This window comes from Labrus bergylta, chromosome 16, assembly GCF_963930695.1.
Source record: "Labrus bergylta chromosome 16, fLabBer1.1, whole genome shotgun sequence".
Lineage (NCBI taxonomy): Eukaryota > Metazoa > Chordata > Actinopteri > Labriformes > Labridae > Labrus > Labrus bergylta.
In genome coordinates this window covers 3,667,463-3,693,372 of record NC_089210.1, presented here as the reverse complement: position 1 = coordinate 3,693,372, position 25,910 = coordinate 3,667,463, and the positions used below count along the sequence as shown (strand labels likewise).

Sequence of the window (25,910 nt, the reverse complement as noted above, 5' to 3'; positions counted from 1 at the left end):
TCCACCTCTAGAATCCCTCCACCCACCCACACGGTCCCGGCCGTAAACGAGCTCCACAGTGTTTGTCTGATTATAGCTCGGTTAAATGAGATGAGATAAGTTAGCCTCCGCGTCTCCTGCACAGCCTTTGCTTGAGAGCTGACAAGCCCAATACATCTGCCGTGGCCATGGTAATTGAGATGGGGAGGGGAGGAGAGGGGGCTGGATGTGAGGGAGTGATTTGTGTGTGTATGTGTGTGTAAAGCCGTGTGAATGGGAGTGGAGGAGGAAGAAGGGGGGGGGGGGGGCTCCCTCTGTCTCTTGTTCCTCAGTACCTGTCATTGATGAGGAGCCAAGGAGAAGCTTCAGCTTGAAGCTGTCATCGGCCCTCTGAATCTGTCTGCCTCACTCTATCATCCCTCCCTCCTCATCCTCACTCCCCCCCCTCTCTCTCTCTCTCCCTCAGTGTGTGTGATGTGGATGCAGAGTGTGTGAGTCGTGAGCCAGCCAGCTAAGCGTGTGTGCACACCGTAGGAATCTGTGCGACCAGAGCTCTCGAGGCGCTCAAATCGGAGAGAGACGCCAGCAAGAGAGCGACTGGGGTTGCTCGCTCGCTCGCCCGCCACCCTGACACTGCCGAGACCGACGCTCCCCCTCCCGGACTGACAGGCCAATCGCAGGCCACCGCTCAACCCTCCCCATTCCAACAGCACGCTCTCTCTTTCTCTTTCTCTCTCTCTCTCAATCTCAATCTCACTCCTCCTCCTCCTCCTCCTCCTCCTCCTCCTCTTCTTCTTTCTCTCTCACTCTGGTTCCCATTCCTTTGCGCTCAATCCGTGCATCCCCTCCTCCTCCTCCTCCTCCTCCACATTCTCCTCCTCCTCCTCCTTCTTCTCACACCTTTTGGTCCAGAGAGGAAGAGGAAGCCCAGCCCAGCGAGAGACGCTGAGAGGATGAAACTCTGACACGCCGACAGACCACAGGGAAACAAGAGCACAACTGTGAGTACAGCGGTCCTTTCACCTCTCACTCAGGCTTAACGCCGTCACACACACACACACCTCAACTCTCACACACAAACACACACTCCCTCACTCACACTCGCACGTGTCCGCCACATTGACTTCAAACACACAACGGTGACTTTGACTCCATATCCAGAACTCATCCTCCATCCCTTTTCTCGAGTGTCTTTGTCTCAGTCAGAGAAGTGCAGGAATGTGTTGAACATGTGTTTTTTTTAATTTGTGCTGTTTCTATGGTGCTGTGCCTTGTGCTAGTTTTGTATGCAAACAAAAAAAACAAAAAAACAATCAAGCAAAAAGTGTGTTTCCTACTTTTGCAAAAAAAATAATGCCTTTGACATTTCTCCACACTTCACTTTTCTGCTCTTTTGCAAAAAAAAAAAAAAAGTCAGCGGCACGTTTCTTCTTCTTTGTTTGGGCTCAGATGAAAAAAAAATCACTCATGCAATATGCAAGGTCAACTGAATAATGTTTTCACACGCTGCGCCTCATGTTGGGAGCGTCTTTTGTCTGCTGTTTTTTTTATTTTTTTATTGCCAATATAGGCACGCCGGATCTCCACATGAGGAGAGTGTCCCTGCTCTTATCTCTACCATCTTAAACGTATAAGCTGCTATAAGCCAATAGATGCCCGCTGGGTGGAAAAAAAAAAAAAGAAGGGGGCGTACTTTCCTTGCAACGGCAATCCCCCCCCTCTGCTTATTGTTTAGCGCTTTAGCCAGTGGGGGCGGTCTGCATGCATGCATGCACGCCCGGTGGCTGATCTGCACCGTTTGCGCCGCACTAGTTTTTTGATTATGTTCCCGGTTCATCTCTGGCCGAGGCGATTTCCTATTTCCTTCTCCCATTTCGAGAAGCGGGGAGTGTAATATGATAGCGGGGAAGTGCAGACAGTGGATCCGCACACAGAGGACACAGATTGCATTTCCCCTGGAGAATGCTCCCGCTGTATTAAAAGGCAACTTGGAGGGCTGCTTGCCACTTGTCATCAGCTACCGCTAGTAAAGCCGGCGAGGGGGGGGGGGGGAAGTAGACGCGGTGTTTACGGCCGCTCTCTCATTTAAAGAGCTCCCATTGGCCCCCTAATGCCACAGCTGCATCGCGCCCCGGCCCGCCGCTGCTTCTCCAGGTTATATTACATTTGTGAGGCCCAGGATATTGCGTGGCGCCCTCGCTTTTGCTTTGACAATCTCATGAGGAGCAAATGTAGAAAATGAAAAGATATATATGTTAAACACCTGATACATTGGATTTTGTTGTTGCACTATAAACTCCTGGTGTCAGATCTACAGTATTAGCATTTTAATGATTTGCTTTAACATGCACTACAGCGCCTGTTTACGCTCCAAATTGAATTCATATTACTCCTCATATTTTTTTTTGCAGCTCGGTTTCTACTCACTCCTTTTAATGTCTTTGTTGTTAATTTATAATCGTAAGGATTTCCTGACATGTTAAGCAACCATAGGTGATATAGATATATATATTTTTTTCCACGTTGCTGAATCCAAAACGAAGGGATTGGTGTGGAGTGTTTGAGATGTGAAGTGACACATCAATGGCTCTCGAGGCCCCAGACAAGCCTCTGGTCGCCCATGTGTCAGCAAAAGTGAATGAAAAAAAAAAAAACCCTGAGACTCACTTTCTCCTCCGTCTGGCCTTGGCAAATTTACAGAACCCTTGTGGTTTAACACACACACACACACACACACAGACACACACACAGACACACGACATTAAATCAAGGTAAACAAGACAATTACCTACCCTTTCCTCCTCTGATGTTGCCCCCCCCCCGCCCCCCCTCCCTGGTGAGGGTTATTGGAAAAGACTGATTAGAGGTGGAGTTGGAAGGCACACTGATTCAGACACACATAACTCCCACTGACCATGCATCACCTAGAACTACCATCAAAGCTCTGATCTTCTTTGCATGGGGAACACTACAAAAGCTACATCAGAAAAAGTAATTTAAAAACTCTCGCCATTAATGCAACTCTCATTCCAGGTTTGCCTCCAGGCTTTGGTAGAAAAATTCGGCTTTTTTGAAAACTTGGAAAGCCTTTCTCTTCTTTTTTTTCCGACTGGGTCACTCACCGTCAAATTTATCTTCTCCATGTTGCATGTAGCATTGTTAAGGGATATATTCAATGTTAATGTTAATAGTCGTTTTAATGCTTGGGAACATATCTAGTTACATATTTCACCCCAGAGGTGTTTTTTTCTCGTAGAGGAAGTCCGGGATCTTTGCAGTTATAAAAAACCCGCTGGTGAAGGCTAAGATAAGTAACTGCCATACCATATTTATGACTATCTGCTCGTGTATCTGCACTTATTGATTACACGGTTGGTAACCAGTCCTGATCATCAATAGAGATCCTTACAAGGCGAGGGCAGATAGTCTTTCCTCTCTCCCTGAAGGCTCAATTACACAGTGTGCACGAGGAAATGAAGGGTGGGGGGGGGGGGGGTGGGGGGGTGGGGGGCGGCCTCTTGACAAGGTCAAATTATACACGTCAGCCTTAAAAATAAAAAATAAAAAATCATATCGTTACGGTCTTTCGGCTACATCTGAATGTATGAAGTACGACGAGGAGTCGATAAATGTTGAATAGCAGAGCTCTTTAAATATTCACATACTTTGCTGATTAAATGATGTCGACCGGAGGAGACAGCGAGAGCTCCTTGTGGCTGTGTTTTCATTTATTCTCAGAAATATCTCCGACCTGACTTTGGGGGCATTTGGATGCAACTAATTGCACATCTTGAATAAATCAGCAGTCCAATTTACTAATTTGCCAACTTGTTTCTCATTTATACATCATTGATTACAATCGCAAAAGACCCCATCATGTGTTTGTGTTCCAGCCTTGACACCGTTGCGGTTTTCTACTTTTGTTGCAGCAGAGAAGAAGAAAAAAAGTCGATTTCGGCCATAATTGGTGTTTAGCCACCGTGCTCGTCCTCTTAGACAATGGCACCTATTCAAATACTCATGAATATCATAATTCATTGATGAAGGACATGTGTAGCAAGTACTGAAGGTACTTTTCTTTTTGTGTGTTGGTAGAATGCCCAAAGGCAGAATTGATTTGTTCAGTTCAGAAGGATTCGTTCTTCTTCTCACCTTTGTGAGAAAGATGGTGATTGTAGTCCAAAGAGCTGCTGGAGGATGAGCAGATGACTCCAACTACAAAGTTTGGAAAGCTATACAGATCCACCAAAGCACTAGGAGCTAGTACATTGGTAACACGTTTATCTGTAGTACTATGTATCCATGCAGATAGTCATTTTTACTCACAAACAATGGAGGTAAATGGTGTTGGTGTTGTTGTTGTTGTTGTTGTTGTGCAGGACGGTGAATTCTACAATTCTACAATTCTCTTAGCAGACTCTTTTATCCAAAGCGACGTACATCAGAGAGTAAGAACAACACAAGCAAGGATCTAGAAAAAAAAGGAACAATGTCAGTAAGAGCAAACGATCAGCTTTGAGTCTGATTGGACACACAGGTGCTGACAGGAAGTGACCAGAGGCAAAGCACAACATTGAGGGCAGTTCTTGAGAGCTCTAATCAGTATAGAAACCATCTTATAAGTCGTCGTTATCAAACAAAAACCATCGTCATTACCATCATCATCATCAATAATATGGAGACCATCATCATTAAGTTAGTAGGTATTCATGAAAGAGCTGGGTCTTTAGCTTTTTCTTAAAGGTGCAGAGGGACTCTGCAGATCGAATGGAGTTTGGAAGTTCATTCCACCACCGGGGGGCGACAGAGGAGAAGAGTCTAGTCAGAGACTTAGGACCCTGTTGTGAAGGTTGGATCAGACGCCTTTCATTAGCAGAGCGTAGAGGGGGGGAGGGAGTGTAGACCTGGATGAGGAGTATATGCTGCTTGATGTGGTTGTTGGAAGGTTTTCATGAAGGTCTTGGTATGGAGGGACAGGCTGGGAAGATGATGTCATGCTTCTTAATGGTTCATTTTATTTATTTATCTATTTTAATGTTCTCAGGTCTGGAACTTTTACAGATCAACTTGTCGCTCGTTTGTACGATTGGAAACGGCGCACTGCACTTTTAACCATGTACCAGTGCATTTGCACTTCCTATGCTTGATGTATTGTCTGTGTTTTATTAAGTATATGGGACTCTCCCTTCAACCAAATGTACCTATACGGGTACACATTAAGTAACCTGAACCTGATGCTAGTTATATTTTGCTTTTATTTACCATGAAATCCAATGTAGAAGATACACTTTTGAAATCAATTTTTTCATCTAAAAAGTGGACATCTATCAATCAATCAATCTTTATTTGTACAGCACCAATTCACAACAAGTGTTATCTTGAGACGCTTTACAAAAAGCAGGCCGTTGTTCAGGCATGCCGTTGTTCAGGCATGCCGTCCACTAACAATCCTGAGGAGCCTTTGAGGCATGAGAGCTCAGGAGCTCAGATGTGGTTAGTAACTAAGATTAAAGATAACGGCATGAAGTAATTTGATGTGAATGCACAGAGAGAGAGATGTACCAGTGCGACCAACATACCAGTATAAAAAGCTGAGACATGCACCTTCATTACAGCGAGTTCAGCAGATGACAACCTGGCGTTTCGAGACAACTCGCTTCCATTCGTCGTGTAGTCGCTTCACTGCTCTGTGTGTTGACACACCAGGCTGGCGGCGCCACATTTGAACTGCTTTTCTGGCTTATTAGATAATAATTTTGCTTTTAAAGAAAACGGTAGTATACTGTTGAGTAAGTAAACCTCGTGGAGAGCTGGTTTGATTGAAAAGACTCCTCAGTTGAAGTCAACGAGGGACCAGTGGAGGTCGGCAGCATGTTGACCATAGGCTGAGAGATCAACTACCGTACTGTAGCTAGTATGAGTACAAACTCCTCATGGTGAAAACCAATGGTACTCTGCACAGAAACTACACATTGTGGAAGTTGCTGTAAGCAGTAGGAATGTACCTCTTAGAGACCCCCATATAATCACACTACGTCTTATATACTGGTGCGACTTACATTCTGTTAATACTTTAAAACATCAGGCTAAGTGAAGGATTGGATCAATAGTTTTCTTCACCAATTCATTGTTTTTTTTAGGTCATTTTTTTTTACTCAGAGGTGAAATAAAAACCACTAGTGATGTCTGTATGATCCAGAATAAATAGGGAGGTTTTGTTTTTGTTCACTAGTCCTCCGTCAAAGCTGAAAAAGTCCTTCCACCTCTGTTGTTTTACGGAGAATGCAGAAGGACATACATCTCAGGTAAACCAAAACTGTTTACATGATTAGATATGACCACAGGTGAAAGGAGGAATGTGTTTGTGAATTACCTTGTTAAAGTCGTCCTGTACCTAAATTGTGCTGCGGCAGGTGTTTATTTAGCAGGTTTTATTAGAAAGTTTATAGCGGCCCTTAGCGGGCTTTAGCCGCTCAGTCGCTATTTAATCAGTCTTTACCCCCAGCGTTAACCTTCATTACCTCTCCGTGTCATTCTCTGCAGGGTCATGCAAAGTATCATCAAATATTTATGGTATTAATAACTGCCTTTAGGAAGGAAAAAAAAAAGGGGACATAAATAAATCTGCCCGGCAAAGCACACGATTAAGAAGTCTATTCCATTTAATAAATGGGGTGAAGGGGGAATAAAAGGGCCGTCCTGGAGCAGAGAAGGGGCCGAGACATTACAACCAGCAGCGACTAAAAGATGGAGATGCTACAAATTAGCAGCAGCGAGCAGCGAGCAGACATCTTTTGTGCTGCAGTGGGATATTTCTTGTGTAAAATTTGTGCATTATCCGCTGTGCAATTGTTCTTCTGAGAGCTTATGTGAGCCTGAGAGAAATCGTTGTTGTGGATTGCTTGAGCATCCACGCTCCCCTGGGGGGGGAGAGGGGGGGGGGGGGGCTCCTACATCGACAGACTCCAAATAGACAAACATGCAGACACCCACACACATGCGCTGCACATATGTACACAGAGCTGTTTAGCATGGGAGCCGATTGAGGCAGCGCCCAACATTAATTATCTGTTTTTCAGCCGAGGTCTGGTGACAGTGATTAGAGTGAGAGGGATTTTTTGGAGAGTGCTGCACATGCGGTCTAATGAGGAAAACTGGCCTCTCCATAGAGCTCTCCAGGCACACTTGATCTGCTCCGTGGCTCTGCAAAGTGTATTTGTGTGTGTGTGTGTGTGTGTGTGTGCACAAGTGTGTGGGTGTGACTGTTGCTCCTCCAGGCTCGCCGCCTCGCAGAGACACGTTGTGAATGTGTGAGCTTTAGGAGCTGATGTAAGAGTCAAGACACTCCCAAAGCAGGAGAGGACTTTTTTTTTTTACATAATTGCTGTTTAATTGTGTCGTATTGTGTTGACGGATGTTTTGGTTTTTACTGGTCGAGGCTAAAAAAGCTAGAGCTAGAAAAAAAAAAAGAAGAAGAAGAAGAGCAGACCACATGACGGCGTGGACCCGTCTGCATCCCATGGAGTCTGTTTTGGAAAAAAAAAGGAGCAAGCTGCTTTGCTTGTGAGAGAATTATAAATGGCTGTGTCCAAACTTTGGCAGCAACGAGCCAAAAATACTCTGCACAGTAGCGTTGGAGCAGCAGTGCATCTTGTGCTCATCTCAAAACAAAGGAAGGATTTTTTTTTCCACAGGCTGGCTTGGATCAGGTTTTTTTTTTTTTTTTTTTTCCCTTTTTAGAATTCAGAGTCAAATGCTCACAAGGTTCAGGGTACTTTGACCTGATTGTGCTCTGATATGCTGCGGGGTTTCACATGTAAAAACATTGTTTTATGTGAACATAACAGAGTCAAACTGAAACCAAACATTTTCAGCAGCATGGAGCAGCAGATTGCATGGCTGGAAATAGTAGTTTCCCTCCACCAGAAGCACCGGTCCAGCACACAGTTGCTCTCCAGTATTGTCGACTAAATCACATTTGTGAAAATGCCAATGTTGGTGTGCACCTGACTGATAGATTTCTGGTTTGGCTTTAGGCGAGGGCCTACACATCATTTTCCACACCATTTTGTCCCAAAGTCGATTACTTTGCCTCCGCAGCTATGGACCGCCTCTGAATTGAACCGCACATTTAGCTCTGGAGCTGCCAATAAAAGTCAAGAGAGCCTGGGCTTCCATCAGCGTAATGATATTTCAGCCTCAGTATTAGTTCAGCACTGTTCTCCACCGCTCCTTTCTGCTCAATTAAAGATGGTCCATATTTAAATATGTAGAAAATCATAGGACGCCGGCGGGGGGGCCGTGTGCATTCAAATATGCCGTCCAATGGTTAAATGATGAAGTTTGAAATTTACTTTCTTTTTTTTTCTTCCTGCTTTGAAGCAGCTCCACACCTTTTTTTCTGAGTTTGAATAAGAGGAACTGTTCATTTGTAGCTGTGAAAATTTTTCCGTTCACGTTATTGATGTAGATGAACTTTTAAAAAGGTAAGTAAGTGAAATGTGAAATCATTCATCAAGAGGCAGCCATGTAAGAAATGTGATTTTCACTTTGCAGAAAAACCTCGTAGACCATTACCCCAAACAGAGGGAGTAGATTAAGGGCGGGTCTGCCGCTCTCTCTCTCTCGCTCGCTCTCTCTCGCTCTCTTTAGGCCCAACAGTATGAATAGCACATTTCCAACTAGATTGCCAGCCAGAGCCGAGGAAATACATTTCAGCTCGTGTCAGCCCTGTGCGCTCGTGGTTTTGGAACTTGCGTTGTCTTCCCCCCCGATTCCACTTCGGCTTTATTTAGCGGGGGAGCTGTCATTTCCCATAAATCCCTAGGAGGAGGCGTCCGTCAGAGCTGCCAGCTCCCCTGTGTGGAGCACCTGTAACAGGGGAGCAAAGTGACAGTTGTGCTGGGACCGTCCCATCAAACACACACACAAACACACACACACACACACACACACACACACACACACACACACACACACACACACACACACACACACACACACACACACACACACACACACACACACACACACACACACACAGAGGATTGTTGCTCTGAGACCTTTGTATGTTTCCGTCCCCAAAAGAAGCAGCTTCAACAGATATTAGAAAGTCAATTCATCAAAAGAAATCTGAATTGTTTTGGAGATGATTTGAATATTTTGAGGTGCTTCTTACCGGCTTCCATAAAGCGCCATTTAAATAAACATTAGACTGTTGTTGCATGCCTCGGTCTCAGCGTTTTTCTATTTACGTCTGAGTCTGTCAGCGTTGACTCTTGAATTAATGACCAGAGTGAGAGAAATGTACAGTACACACGAGGACAAGTTATCTGTCTACTGCCATTTTCCGACGACTAATTGTTTTATTATTATATTTATGAACGCCGCTTTAAAAATGCTCGCGACGTCGGAGGAAGAGAAGTCTTTTTCCCTCCCTTTTTTTTATTTTATTTATTTTATCAGATTCAGCTGTCAGCACACATGCTCCATCATCTGCGCTCCAGGAAATTAGAAAGGAGAAACGTTTGACAGCACAATTTCACAAAACACCGCCACGCCATCATTTCATTTTCTCTGAACCCTTTTTTTTTTTTTTTTTTTTCTCTCTCCGCCATTTATTTATTTCATTGTCTCTTTTGAAAAACAAACAGAGCGATAACAGCGGCTCCTTCTCAGGTAATTTATCCCGGTCGCTTTGTTACTGCGCCGCAAAGCTTTAACCCTGGCTGATTAGGGAGCAAGGCAAGGTAGGATGTCAGCCCAATCAAAAAGAGGAGGGTCATATCGTGTAGGGGAGGACAAACATAAATAAGAGGTGCTTTGGTTATTCAGCTGGTGGGTTTGATGCCTTTTTGATGAGGTAACTCAGGTGTGTGTTTGGTTGGTTGGTCGGTCTGGTGTCGCCCTTGACCTGTTGGCCTGAGCTGCTCCGGTGAGACTTCACTAGGATGGCAAAGAGTCATCACCTGCCGCGCAGCAATCGCGGTTATACATCACCAATATCAGTAGCTGACGGCTGCTTATCTCGCAGGTATCGATTGGAGGACTTTGCAGGGAGGGGGGGGGGGGGGACCAAAGCGCCATGGCCAATCAATGGGGGCATTTCATTCTCCTTGAACGTCTGCTTTTTGATCCCTGACACTGATTGGTCGGCCATACTCCGATACTGTGGGGGATTTTCGTTTTTTCTTCTTCCCTTTTCTGTGTTATGAAAAGGAGTGGGAGGAGAGTGATGAACACTTTGGTGTTGGCAGCCCGCTGAGCCTCTCGTGGATGTGCACGGCATATGTGCGAGGATCCCGTTGTGTTCCCCCCCTCGCTGCCAAGAACCCACAGATCCTGCTTAGAGGGTTTGATTTAAATTTGCACTCTAATTTCGGTACACATAATTCCATCACAGAGATATGGAGACCCAAAAAAAAGGTCTCACAACATTTCCCTGGCAAAGCTCCAGTGTTTCGGCAGCTGCACAACATGTGTAATCTTTGCAGAAACTGTGAGAGATCTTTGTATATTCCACGCGGTTGTTTGAGATTTCAGAGAATTACTCAGCTTTGCTCCGTGCAGCTGATTGTTTGAAGTGTTTTAAGGTAATTGTAAACATGACTTGTCATCTCTCAGCAAACTGACATTCACAAGTTGTTCTTTTGTTTACCTTTTTACATGGTAACAAGGGACATTGTGTAGACCAAGATGGTGGATCAAACCTGAGCATGCAATGGCTCACAGAATAAATCTGAGGACCTGAAGGATGACTAGCAAGGTTAATAAGTCACACACAAAAAAAAAGATTATTTCTGTCTCAGTTTTTTTTGGGTCAAAAAACAGGGAAGTGCTAATAGACACAAAGTCCACCAGCCCATACAACAGCAAAGGTTGTTCTTACAGCTGAATATGACCCACATGAGCTTTGCCTTGATAAGTTCCCTTTTAAAAACGCCATGCCGACTCCTCATACCTTTTACATTTGTACCAGTGGTACCAAATGGAACACAAAGAAGTGAAACCATTGGAGCTGGTTTTCAAAAAGTACTTTCAAAAGATTGTGGTTTGGGTTTAACAGTCCTAGGGTTAGAGTTAGGGTTAGGGTTATTTATAAAATGTTTTCCAATGAAAAATCCCAACCAGCTTTCATTTAACAGCTGTTGGGTGGGGGTTGTTCCTGCTGTATAAACTCAATAATGAAATCGTGAAACAGACTGTGGATTATAACGTGGTTTAATCGGCCGAGGTCAGACAGTTGCAACAGAACACAATTTGTTAACAAAGTTTCTATGTTAACAGACTTGCTTATATTCTGCTAGAAGGTACATCCTACAAATTCTTGGCTACTTTGGTACATCTCTATGAGGCAAGAAAGAAGACATCAGCTCGACTCGTAAATGTCAGACACATACATTTCATTCTTAGCAAACCTTCGCTTACAACAGACATTTGGCTCCAAACCAAATATCACTCTGCTGCTATGAGATGTTTTGCATAGATATGGTTACAGCTTCAACCTAAGAGAAGAGTTATTGTTAGATGGTAGACCGATTTAAATGGTTCATTCACAAAGTTACCAAAATGTATGAATTCAAGAAAATTCGTACTATCAACAGCCAATCATATCGCTCGCCGTAAATCTTAAAAAATCTAAACCAAGTCTGTTTCTTCAGCGCTTGTAACTCACTCGCTCGACACCTAACCTGCAGGATTGGTTGCAAGCATAATAAAAAAATGACCATAAATAAATCATTAGTCTTTTTGTGATGATCTTATTGGTCATAAAGAGGCATCATTATGGATTTAATTCTCTTTCACACCCAGCTAAATACGCCTTACATGAGCTCTAAACAAGGACGGTATAGATAATGTCATTTTGAAGGGGGTTGAACTAAGTGTGACTTTGGTTTAATACAGGAACTTGGACTTTGGTCTCCTGGGTAAAAGTCCTGCGTTGGTTGGACCCATCCATCGCCCCTGACAACAACAGTTTCTGAGTCTGGATATTAGAGGTAGCTACGCAGGCACAAACACAGCTATTGGTCAGAACTAGCTGTTGCAAAGATTACCTGCACAGTTGTATTTTTATGTTGGGAAACTTGTGAACTCAAACTTGAACTCTAAAAAAAACTTTGCTTGATGGGAAAACTTCCATTTCACTAAAATCAATGTTTTTCTTAAACCTCTTCTGACCTCATGAGTTGACATTTAGTCATTCTGAGAGAGAAAAAAGACTAAGCCCCATTTCATGTAAATGAGTTACCAATCAGAGCAACAGAAACATGGTAAAGAAAGACGATCAAATTAAATAATACGATGACTTTGTGTCTTCTAACTGGTAAGACTCAGATGTTTTTCCTTTTAGCAGCTCTTCTTGTGACAAGTGTTGATTTTGGCGTATGAAGCAGGCGAAACGTTTCAATGTTTTTAAGTTGGAATATTGATTGTGAGATCGGGGGATAAAAGGTTGATGGGAATTTTGTCAGTCTGGGTTTGACTCATCATGTTAGTAATGAGTATGACTTACAGTCTTAAAAATGTGCTAATTAATCCTCTGACATTTACAGGACAGTAAATCTCAGATGGAGGACACTATCATGTTTGTCCTTCTCCCTGTTTGTGCAAATAACCCGGCTGCCAAGGTTGTTCGAGTTTGAGAAGTTAGGATGTGCCTCGTCTAGAGTATCAAGTATTTAGTGCGATTATGGTTTTAGTCAACAGCTTCTTATACAGTGGTTAAAATGATGACTTGCTAAAAGTTTTGCTAAGTAATTTTTGCTGAAGAGTACACAAAGTCACGTCTGTGAAGTGTTTGTTCCAAGGTACCTTTAAGTGTCTGATTCAAGTCTTGGAACCCCTTTGGCAATCATCGTCTATCACCATTATATAGACAACGTATGCCTCTGGGAACAGTTGTTAATTTCTCATTTATCTCGGAGATTAGTGTTGAACCACTTCCAGGCAAGACTTCCTTTTCTGTGCAGCTTTTACATCTGTAAATAGAGGTTAGGCAATCTCTGAACCAATTGACTATTGCTGGACGACCATTTAGCCTGTAGAAGCTAAATCTATCTTTTGGGGCTTTGTGTGTATCCAGCAGTTAGTGTTTCAGAACGTCCATCGTCTTTCATGCATTGATAATTGTTCACAGTCTGACAAGCAGAGTAATAATGGAGTCCAAGTTAAAAGATGATGCCTAAGAGTGGGCTGTTAGCTGCACTTGCATGCAGATGTCAGCTAGTAGAACTATACAGAGGTAATCATGGCCAGAAAAACCATTGATGGGCTTTTGGATTTCTATGGATTTCTGCTGATGGGTACTGCCTTTTTTGCTACCCACACAAGATTTTTTTTTCTCTCTCCTGCTTCCAGCTTAAGCCTGTGGGAACCATGGTGGGTGATACTACTCTGACTACAAATGGAAACCAAAACATTTTTCCAACACCGAATCATTTCGCTTGCCTCCATATTCTGAATTCACAAGCCTCGACATGTAGAAACCGTTCATAGAACTAAATCTTTTAAAAACCAGTACTCGACCCCTGTCTTAGTTGTTTCCACAGACTGTTGAACCCAAACAGACTTCACATGCTTACTCTCATGACTTAAAACATGCATGCAATGGATGGGTCCAAATTTGATTAAAATAATGGACATTTGATTGTGAATGTATCTTTTGTTGGTTTAATTAAGAACATTAAATAGGAAATTCCTGTCTTAGTATAAGTCAGAGACCCCTCCATTATTACTATTCCCAAACATAGCTGCACTTTTCATGCTCTATGAATTCAAGTCTTTAAAAATGTAACTCTGATTCAGTATCGTCAGTGCCATTTGAAGTGACCAAATGAATCACTAGAGCCTCATCGATGATTGATGATTATTGTTCTTTGTTTGAATCCTCCGTTTTTGGCCATCTGTTACGCTGTCTCACAGTCTTTTGTTTTCACAAAGTACTTTGTGTCGAAGTGTATAGATGGCTAATATTGAATTCACAAGCCAGTCATGCAGGGAAGAAAAAACGAGCACCTCTCTGTGATTCATTTCCAGATGGAAAGTGAACAAAGATAGTTATGCCACTCTATATGTGGTTGAGCTGAAACCGGAGAGATCGCTGTTTGCATAATACCTTTCTTATAGGTCTCCTTAACCTTTGCGGAAGGCTTATTGACTCTCACTAACCTTGCAGCGAGCTGCTGGAGGACAGGAGATGATGAGCGTGCTCAGTGTATGGAAAAAGCCCTATGTGGAGGTTTTTTCCGCCCCCACCCTACCCTTGCTGAACGGCACCTCTACCAACGCTTTGCTTGACCTTTGCCTTCTGATCCCCGTTACCATGGTGAAGCTCACAATGCTGTGAATTCAGGCACAGTAGACTTGTGATACAATAGTGTGCCTTTGATGTACTTCCAGCAGGTACTGCATAGATATCATTCTGGTTAAGATAGACGTAAATGAAAAGCACTTCTGTATTAGATATAAGATGATTGGTGAGATTTCATGATATTAAAAAAACCTCACTATCCGCCAACACCTGCTCAACTTTAATTTTCACCCTCCTCTGACCTTTAGCGGCACCTTTGCCCCAAGAAGCTCAAAGTAGCAAAATTGCAAAGCATATTTAGTATCACCAATGTCTTGCATAATGTAGACAAAGACTACATATCCCAACACCCAAGACTCTGACCAGTATCCTAGCAACATTTTTGGCAGGAAAACTTTCATTCAAATGGTTTATGGTTGTGTGCCCCTCCCCCACTCACACACTCAGCCTTCCATTTAGGACACATTTCAAAAATCCTTCTAAGCTCGTTTTGACCTCTAGCATTATTTCATTTCGTTTATTCTAAAGTGATAATCGATGAAAAACTTTTGCACTGGATGGTCTAGATGGAGCAGGGGTAAAACAGCAACTCCCTTGTTCTGCAGACATATGTAGAAATAAGACTGCAGAAAGTATGTACGGCTTTATGTCATTGGTTCACATGCCAGCCTTCAGTTTTAAAAAGGAAGCCGTCGACCACCATGCAGGTTGGTAATATATGAAACACAACATATTGTATCCCTGAGGCTTTCTGCATATTCAATGTTAAATCCAGAGATTTTGGTCTTGATGTTGGCGTAGTTGGAGGAGGCATGGGGAGGGGTCAAAACAAGACAGAGCTGTCGAAACACTGAGTGCCATCCTTCAAGTCTGACTGTAGTGGTTAAAGGCCAGCCAGGCTCTTAAAGAAACCATTAGCATTTAGATTTGAGACGCTCCCCCCACTGAGCAGCGGGGAGTGGGTTGCGTCACACCTAAGACTTTTTTTTTTTTTTTTTTTTTTTTACCTTGAGTGGGCCCAAGTGGCAGCTCTGTAGCTCTGATCAATCTCTCAATATACCCAAATTGCTTCAGACGACCCCCTCTAAAAGAGACAGGATTGGCCGTACTGATGCTCCTCCAATCGATAGCAGATGCTATCACGGCCCATCAACAATAAAGTGTGTTTAATGGAGGTCAGGGCATGGAAGATCTAATTCATTTTAATTTGTAAATTGTGGCATGACAAAATTCTAATCAGGCTGCTTTGCCATCAGATATGCAGACTTCAGAGCCTCTCGCTCGGTCTCTTGCTCTCGATCTTCCTCGGCTTCATTTGCATTCAAGTCTGTCTGTGAATCCACACTGGGACTGGGAAAGCATGAATGTATACATGACATATATTAAATATCAGACAGCATTGACTATCACTCAGTTTTTAATGCTGAGCATTTCGACAAACATGTTTTAAAGAGTAACATCTCTACCAAGACAACTTTTACTCAAGAGCACACCCTTGCACGTGTTCCACCTCATTAAGTAAAGATTGAAGAGATTACAAATATGACATGTGCAATTTATTATCTTAATGAATGTACTGTCTTCTGTCAGAGACAGGCAAGGCGGCTCTGTCATCTAGAAACCTTTTTTTTTTTTTTTTCCAGTGGAGATGTTCATAGGAAGCCGGTGCCGTGTTGTTCGCTTAGATTAGTGTAAGAGGTGAGCCTTTTCCATCTCCCCTTCCATTTTCGGCTAAATTTGCCTCAGCCGCAGTAATATGCACCGCAGGATCTTTCCCCCTCCCCGTGAGCGGAAATGCAATTGGAATGGGATGCGGCCGTCCGTTGTGATTGTGTGCAGATGAACCTGTCTGCCCTTGCACCCCGTGCATGAGTGAGGCCGTGTGATGCTCATCGTCTGCAGAAGGCTTTTCAGAGCGCCAGAGGAGGAGGGCAGGTCCGGGGGGTCACCGTCTCCGCACAAGGCTGCATGCTTGTCGAGCTGTGACCAATACAATCGGTAGAGGAGATCGCCACGCCGTTTCAAACGGATTATGCTTCCTTGGAGCATAAAGGAAAAAATTGGCAAAAACCTCCCGTCATTGTTGGCATAAACAGAGAATTGGGTGGCTGTCATTACAGAAATTCTCAAGTCAAGGATACTGCCAGTGGGGAAAAAAAAATGTTTTCGAGCACGATCAAAGAGCCTTGACGAATGCACATTCTTTTAGAAATGATTGGCTGAAACTATTCAAGGTCTGTTGTACCTCCCCCCCATCAGTTGTAACACAGAAATCTATGTGTGAATTATGGAGAATAATTATTGATGAGAAGTAAGGACGTAGCGCTTTTTTATAGAAAAAAAGAAAAAGGAAGCTTCAGAAGCAAGCAGCACCAACCCCCGTTTTCACTCTCGAGTGTCCCCATTGATTTATCAGGACTCTATTTTTAGTTGCACATGGAACAGTAATGGATTCATGGGAATTAACAATGATTCATGCGAAGCTAATATCAGAGATTTCAGAGGCTCGATTAATGCTGGAGAAATTCCGCACCTCAACTCCTCCAATTATTCATAATATTTCTCCGGCTACATAAACACAGATGCTTCAGCCTTATCAGAAAGACTTGTTAAAAGGGAGCCTGTGTGCCTTTTTTCTCTTACAAGCTGTAAGAATATCTAATGGATTGCAATTAATACTGTGAACTTTTTACCTTCATGGTCCAGCAGAGAGTGGAGTAATGTTTTTTGGATTCCTGTAATCAAACATTGATTCTAAAGCCACGCACTGGAGCTAACCATTTATCCCTGCTGGAGTTGAGCTTTACGGATCATAAGGGTTTCTTTGCTGTCTTTCTAAATCACTTACATTGACTTATCGAAGGATACCAGCTTCTACTTTAATACAAGCCTGGTTCCTGACTTATGTGTCATCCCTGTCATCTACAACGTTCATCAGCTATACAGATAGATGTGGTGTTTCAGGATTGGACCATCAAATTAAGGGATAGTTTGGTATTTTTTTTTGAAGTGGGGTTGTAAGAGGCACTTGTGAATCGTTAGTATATTTATCCACAGGAGCAAAAGACATAGCCGTATAGCCTAGCTTGCGGGCCGAAAACCGAGTGGCTCTCACCTTAAAAGGGCCACACTGACATACATCTCCTGTGATTACCATACTCGCTACTGACAAGAACCTCATACAACTAAGCCCCCAGGAAGAGCACCGACCGTTCAAGCTAGTTTTACATAGCGGTCAAACCTGGTTTAGCAGCGTCACGAGATGCCATTGGGCCCTAAAGTACTTTTTGTGGAAAGCTTACATCGGGAAAGACATCTTACAATGCCTCCTCTACTCTCATGTCTGTGGTTGCTAAACGTTTTGTTGGCAAACTGTAAAAATGACGTCCTCTCCAGAATTGTGATGACGTGCATCTTGACATCTTTGGCAACATTGAAAGCTTTGATACATTGGCTGTCACAAACGGAGGCTAATAATCTGTCAGATTTGAGCTTGTTCATTGGGTTTATACTGGCTTGGTTCCACATTTCTCTATCTCATTTTTTTCATCTTCAGCAGTTCAAATAGATCTGCTGTGTCAGGATAAGTAGGCAGGACAACAATGGACAAAAAACATAATGGTGGGAAGCCTACATGAGACTAAACCGTACAGGAAGACTTTTCCTCTCAGGACTATATGAGTGCTACTTGTTGATACCAAACAGTGAAGGGGCAACAGGACCATAATGCCAGGCTGAATAATGGAGTGGAACCAAATGGCAATTCAGTCCGATTGTCAAGCTTGGGTTATATGGCATCATTTGTTGGTCTGTGATTGAGTTTAGATTCAATTTGTTGGTTTGCTTCACTGGATGAATGAGCACTAAGTCTGTAATGCTGTATTTATGAAGACTTGTCTGATGCTGTAGTGGATCCTAAAAGGTTTGACCGGGCTGATCTTTAGTTTCATCTAATTAAGTCAGATAAATATTGAGGGCTTTGGAGTTGGGTAATGGCGTGTGGGGTCAACCATACAAATACAATCTGCAGTGGAAGATGTTATAGGCTAATGAAAAAGTTGGACCTTTCTTCTTGTTTTGTGTACAGCCTGTTTTAAATGGTTTTAAAATGAATTACTGGCAACAGAACTTCTATTTTACGTCTTGAGCCAAGAAAAAAGTAAAGGACAAACATTCAATACAGTGTTGGAATCAATAAATCCGTTTTAAATGTAGCACTTTTTTAAAGTTTAAATTTCAAAGTACAAGGCTGTTTTGGAAAAAAATAGTGTTTCTAAAACTAGTCTTCAAACCTTTTGCAGAAGATATAATCCTTGAGCATCCAGTCTTATACAGTCTGTTGAAAGATTAATATTATCACCCAAATATATGCAGAAAGAGGTTTGATTGTGTGTTTTTGGGTGTCTAGTGTAGAATTGTAGGGTACACAGGGAGTCAGTGTTGGCCATGTTGGTGACCCACTCCTTTGTTGGGATCATACTGGTGTCAGTTCCTCATAGAATTGTACTTTATTACTTCTGCCCCAGTCCTCACTTCACAACATTAACCTTACCTCAGAACTCCATCGAGAACCTTGTTGTTGTTGTCGACACGATCAATGAAGCGCAGAAAAGCTCCTTTTAGATAGAGTTGACTTCTGTGAAAGGAATTATGAGACAGCTCTTATGAGTTTAGTCTTCCAGGCGAGACTTTTTCTTATAACAACTCTGCAGTGTCTGGCAAAGAAGACTCAGGTCTCCTGTTGAGTCAATATGTTTCTTCTCTGAGCTTTTCTTGGCAAATAAGCCGAATAGAAGTACTTCACTTTGTGGCCTGTACCAATCAATGCCTCATCACAACAAACTACCTTGCTTCCATCACAACATTTTTCATTTTTATTTTATATGAAGTGAACTTCAACTTGACCAAATTTGTGTGTAACCAATATTTTTGCACAAACAAGAAGCTTGGCTTCTGGCTATTAAATATGCGTTTGGTATAAACGTTAAACTTCTGGATTTGACGCTTTCTCCCTCAAGTTATAGAGTTGTTTGCAAACGTAAATATGTTTGAGGCAAACCCCAATGCCAACTATTTATCCTCAACTGTGGATCAGTGGTAGAGTAGAACATCTCTCAACCGGAAGGTCTGATCGGAGGTTCGATCCCCAGCTCCTACAGCCAAAAGATGAAGACCACACAGTTTTTAAAGTCATCCTAAAGTATTCTTATAAAATGATCTGCAGTCTGTAAATGTGTGGTGACTGCAATGATGAATGTGTGTGGTGTTGAGGAGGTGAAACAAAGACAACTAACCAAAGCTAGTGTAGAAGAGAGAGAGAAAGGTATGGAGCTGAGTAGCCAGCTTAAATACCATAGCCCAGCCCCCCCAGGTGCATGAATCAAATTTACTAACTCCGCCCCCTCTCTACCTGAAGGCAGCCTGAATGGGGAGACAGACAGGAGGAACACTGACAAAGTCAGGTGTCACAATCTTAATGAAAATAAACTTCTTGAAGAAATGTAGAAGACAGCAACAAAGCTTGAATGCACAGTTTGAATGCTGCCTGTCGGTATAGAAGAGACAGTCTGTGAACGGGTCAGGGTTGAGGACGTGAGAGGTCGGCGAGTCGAAGTCTGGGTTGTGTAACATCTTGTGGCCTTGACATTCCTCACAACACAACGTTGTTCCTCGTGTTAGTCTTTGTGCTTTAGTCACAAGAGGCAACGGATTGGACTGTGAAACTTCTAGTTCTTTTTACATCACTTGATGCACACTCCCCCCCTCCCCCCGAGCTGTCCAAACACATTTCAAGCAGTTTGTGACAATATGTCATTTTTTTAACTTTTCAGACCTGTTATGCAGCCATCACTCCTCTAATCAATGATTAATGCTTTCAGTCGGGCTCTGTCGAAGGCACTGAATTGTATGAGTAAGCCACTTCAGAACTGAACAATACGATGTGACCGTGGCTGCCTGTGTTACACTGAGATAATATTATATTGAAGAGAAGAAAAAAAAAACATTTGATACATCAAAAATGAGTTTGAAATATCCCAAAAAAAAAAAGCCAGCAAAGCTTTATTTTTGCAGTTGTCATTGTGAAATGAATGACAGCTTTACTTTGGAGACTTTGTTGCAAAAAGTCTGGGAGTTACTGAAAAGGAGTTCCATGGCATGTTTTTCAAAAGCTTCATAATATTTTCTTACGTTATCTAAAATGTGCACCGCCGTACCTCCAAATTATCTCCTCGAGCTGCCGTTCCTCTTCCACGAGACTGACAAACACTTCACACGAGCCTTTCATATCCCAAATGTTTTTTTCATAACTTCAAAATCTCTGGAAATTGGACTCAAATGCGGTGCATGAATGAACCATGAACTCAACTTAAATATTTTAGCAGCATGCATGCCCACCCTGCCATACAATCCAATCCAGTATTTTGATATTTAATGGACATCATAAGGGCTTTGATGTTACCAATCAAAACGATGTCAGAATGACTGAATTTAGAAAACTCAATAATTCTCTAAAAGCTTACCAGGTTTACCAAGCTGTTGGGAGCCGTGCCCGGCGTGCAGTGGTTTTAGGGTGGGGTCTACCTTTGACACTCAAACTGCCAGACGCTTGGAGATCATGCCAGACGTAAACGTCTTACAACACTCGGGTTGAGAGCTCCCACGTATCGAACCTCACACTAACTATCGTATGAACTCTTTTGACATGGAAGTAAAATCACTCAACAGAAAATAATGACTTTGTGTTTATGAGCAAAACAACATCCGTCTAGTGACTTCCTGTTTCTCATCCTCTGTATCCAGTCAGTGTCCAGTCCCTTTGTCTTCCAGTTGCTATGCAGATTGTTCTGTTACATAGCAATGGCACTTTTTTAAATTAATTTTTTAGATTTACTTTTGTGCTTTTTGTGCCTTTAATGGAGAGATAGGACAAAGGATATAGTCGGAAATCAGGGAGAAAGAGAGAGGGGAATCACAGGTGGGTGGGATTCGAACCTGGGCTGCCCACTTGGAGGACCACAGCCTCCATACATGGGGCGTGCGGTGGATTTGAAGAGTTCAAAATAATGGATTTTTATGATTAAAAAAAAAGGATATTTCCTTTACTAATGGGTCTATCCCTTTCTAAAATGTGGTTAGACGTTTAGAATAATTATTTGAGCCTGTCGGTGGAATAAAAATCTGTTTTAGTTGACCTAGTAGGAGTAGGCACAAATGCCTACAGGATACATTTGCGGCCTTGACAGCCGCTTTGGTTGCTGAAGATATCTGCTCGAGCAGTTCAAAGACTTTTGTACCTATGAATCATTAAAACCTCAAAATATTAATATATGAAGAAAAAAAACACTCCAGATTCCCCCCTTTAAGTAGTGGATGAAGACAAAATAATACATGAAATACATCTGTACTAGTGGTCGAGGTCTGGCAGATAAACCGGACCTGTTTGTGTAAATGGTTTGCTGCTAGCAGGAGCTGTAAATTCTAAAAGTTTACCCCCAGTGTTCCTGACCATGACATGATAAACCAAACGGTTATTTCAGGGGATAAGCTTCAATATTTAATAACTTAATCGATGGTAAAGCGGAGACAGGTTTTTGAAGGATGAGAGTTGTAGCCAAGTTTTTAGAGATGAAAAAGTCCTTCACTTTGGTTTCAAGGATTTCTGTTGTTGATGTAATATTGAAGAGATTTTATTTGACTTTGGCTTGTAAAAGTGGTTTGGTATTAGATTATTTTTTTCATGGGGAGGTTCAACATTGAAGGGGGGGGGGGGGGGGATCCAGCCTAATATTTCTTAGAGATTGACTTCACTGTAAATACAATTATCACTTCTCATTTGAAGTTTTTCTTCTTTCTTTTGAGCTACGAGGAACATAATATATATCTATAAACGACACACTGAAAAACGAGACATTCATCACCATGTCAGCATGCTGAAGTGCTCCAACACCTGAAAGAATATTAAAATGTATCTGCCAGTCTGTGGCCGTGTAATATGAGATGAAAGATGGGGCGGAGAGCGGTGAGGAGTGGAGGCCAACCTCTCATCACCTGGTCACCCAGACAGGCAGACGGAGCGCCGGGCCGTCTGTCCACACGTCTGATTTCCATCCCCCCTGGCACACCGGGTAATAGAGATCAGTAATTGGGTGCTATAAATCCTGGCCGAGGACAAGGTGGGTCAGAACAGGCTGATTACTTAGGCATTACAGTCAATCTACGCAAGTCCTTGAATTGAAAGATTTGGTGAGGTGGATTCTCATTATCGGGGCGCCGTGCATGTATGCATTTGTGTGCGGGAGTAAGGGCCAAGGTCCCCTTTACCCGTCCCCCCCCCCCAGTTGCAGGATGACATTATGCGACGCTCCGATGCCCTCAACGGCGCCGACTCGTAAACATCACAACAAATTTATTTTCCTCACCCCTCTCGGTTTTACAAGAATGTTTTCAGAATCGTCAAGAGAGCAGTCCGAGGGGGGGGGGGGGGGGGGGGGGGGGGGGATTTTTTTAAAGACCTCTCCATTGGAACAACTCGGTCCGGGTCACACTTTCACTGCAGGTTCAGTGTTAGACCGCAGGAAGGAAGCGACCTGCAACAGGCGTGCAAACAGGACTCTCGCCATCTGCCGCCATCATCCCCTCAGCTTCTGCTGTGTTTATTTTAGCCAGAAAACAAGCCCTCAGGATGATTAGCCCCCCATCATTTAACACGCAGCAGACTGATGGCTCTATGAAACACACCTTTCTGTTATTTTTCGTCTCCGGGCCTATGAGCTAAATCCATTTTAAGCTTCTCCGAAAGAAAAAGAAGGAGTCTATGGAAGGTGAATTAGGGCGTAAAGCCGATAGTCTTTCTCGGTGTTCTCTCCAGTTGAGGGTGTGACTTACTGGATTATGGGAACAGTAGTTTCTGCTCCAGACACCCCCTCCCCTCCCCTTAACTTCTCTGATGTGGCTTTTATATTCCCACCTATTTTGATACAGATTTCTTTTTTTTTTTTTCTTTTTTTGTATTGAGAGCGCATCAGCACATTCTGACTGTGAATTTCTCATCACAAGTTCCCTTTTCTCCTTTCTCACCCCCAAATCTTAAATTCACAGTCCTCAAAATCAATTGTCTGAAAAAAAAAAAAAAAACATGAATAGCAAATGGCTTGAATCCAAATTTGAGCTAAATGAGAAAATGTGATAAATGATCTCAGCATACATTTAGAGCTGGGTGAGAAAAATATACGCAAAAGAGAGAGAGAGAGATAGAGGAAAAAAAGATATATGACAAATTTATGCTGTGGCATCAGTGCAAACCCCTGCAGTGTGAAGTGTTCCCACTCAGAAAAGCACTCATGCTACCATCATCCCTCGACTCCTATAACAGCATGCTACTTCACTTAGCAGCCTCCATTTGGGATACAGCACAAACACTGTTTTAGCGCTTTTATCTTAATGCACTGCAACACTCGGCAGCACTAAAGGCATGATTATTGTACAGAGATAGGGGCGGCCCTGCATTTAAGCAAGACGTATTTAGGCAGAACTTAGCACCATCCTAACCACTCAAGGGCACGCGGCGATGTGATTCCCATTATTACTCAGTTGGTTCATTTTGTTAAATGGACTCTTTCCATATATTTTAATAAATCACACTAATTCCTAGCATCTATATCCCGTGTTTAACCATAACATCCTACTGGGTTTGTTTACTGTATTCTCCTGTTGTTGATTTAACCCTTTGAACTCTCCAGCAGGACAGCCAATGCATAAATCTTTATTTTAAATATGGTGACATCATTTCTTGGATTATCTTATTTCATCTCCCTAGATTTGATTGGACTTTAGCTACAAATGTTGCATCAATAAGCCAACACTAATGAGAGATGATTTACATTTTGTTGGCTTAGAAAAGTACAGGAACCAGACGTTTATTTGCCGGATTCCGTTAAAACATGTAAAACTCATTGGTCAGTGGCAGTGGTTCTCAAACTTTTCACAATGAGTACCACCACATAACATATTTGGCTCTCCAAGTACCACCACTACGGCCAACATTGAAATACAGTATTGTAGGGCTATTTAATAGGACTGGAATCAGTGGGTGTCTTATTCGATCTGATTTCGATTCTTGGGGCAACGGATCGATTGAGAATCTATTTTAGATTCATAACGATTCAAAGTCCGTTTTGGAATTAGTACATTACAGTACATTGTAAGTCTACAACACATACGCTTAGTCATTTTAGAGCGATGCACACAGCCAAAGGTTACTTTCACAGAACAACCAATGGCGAGCTTTGTCAGCACTGGAAGTATGAGGCTGACATGGCAGTCAGTTTTCACACCAGTCCAATCCCATTCCCACAAAAAGTATCTGGTCTCATCCCAATCCTGTGATTAGTGGTGAGATCTATTCCTTTCCCGCGACAATCCCACAGGATTCATGAAAAAATGTCAGCCTCTAATTGGAAGTTAATTTATCCTAAGTTGACTTTTTATCATACCGGGTGTTTTAAAGAGATTTATGCAATACACACTTTGACATTAACAAAACAGCAACAGAGTTGTGAAAAAGTAAAAGGGTCAACTTCCAGACCATATGGAGAAAGTCAAACCACTGGAAATCTATCTTAAAAATATAAACATTGATATGCTAGTCTGGCTTGAACTGTTACTACACTGCCCCCATGGTTTTTGGTGGTATTGCAACGTTTGGTCCATATCTGTAAGGAAATATGAACACAGAGTATGGACGGTAAGTAACCAGGAAGGCCTGCCCCCCCCCCCCCCCCCCACCCCCCAAGCGTATCAGCTATAAAAGACAACCAATCAGAGACACGGTTGGACACGGCAGATGGAAGTCTTAGGTTTGCACTGCAAAAACAACAACTGTTCTAGCTTTAATATTTTTGATTCATGATCGATTAAAAGAATTCCAGCGTTGAAAAAAAAAAACCCGGCCCCTTCTGTGTTCAAAGAGTTAACCATCTGCTGGCAGGTTGGGCTGGGCGGATACAAAAAAAACAAACAGCTGAAGGTCAGAGAGATCTAAGTGAGCTTTGTTTCCATGTTCGTGACGGGAGCAAAGTGGCATATGGCTGTTGTAGCGTTGTGTTGGAGCCAGGTGTGGAGGTGAGCCTCAGCAAAAGCGTTCCCTGCCACACCCTTCAGAGAGCGCCTTACAACACAGGAGGATAAAACGTCCGTCACCCCCCCTCGGCTCTGAGACAGAATGGACCCTGTGTGACAGCGAGGCTTGTTCTTACACTTTCAGAGGCAACTGATTTAATAGAGGCACACTGTCAGCGCTGACCTCATCCACTGATGTCTTCACAGCTAATGCCCTAACATGTGACATTGACACTCAGTAAGACAAACAGTAAAGGAGGGAGATGGATAGGCAGAGTGGCTCGTGTGTCTCCATCTGGATGCGGGAGAATGATGGGTGACAGACAGCGAGACCGTAGTGTCCATGAGAACGGTCAAAGTAAGCATGAATTACGTTATATGTTGACTTAGTTGTGGTGTTGTTACTGTCAAGCTAACTAACCTTCAAAACAAAATTACCGATGTCTTGATTTAGAAGTTTTGCTTTAGCTGATTTGATGGTTTCCATGTCTCCAGAAACCTT

At 42.8% G+C, this 25,910-nt stretch overlaps 1 protein-coding gene across 1 annotated transcript in view; it reads left to right on the top strand.

The window, feature by feature from the left end:
• The first annotated feature begins 471 nt into the window (after positions 1–471).
• Positions 472–25,910, top strand: part of LOC109994097 (RNA binding protein fox-1 homolog 3) — a 441,124-nt gene continuing 415,685 nt past the window's right edge. The window contains exon 1 of the mRNA XM_065965158.1: positions 472–980. The gene's annotated coding sequence lies outside the window, so the exon portion shown is untranslated. The remainder of the gene's footprint in view (positions 981–25,910) is intronic.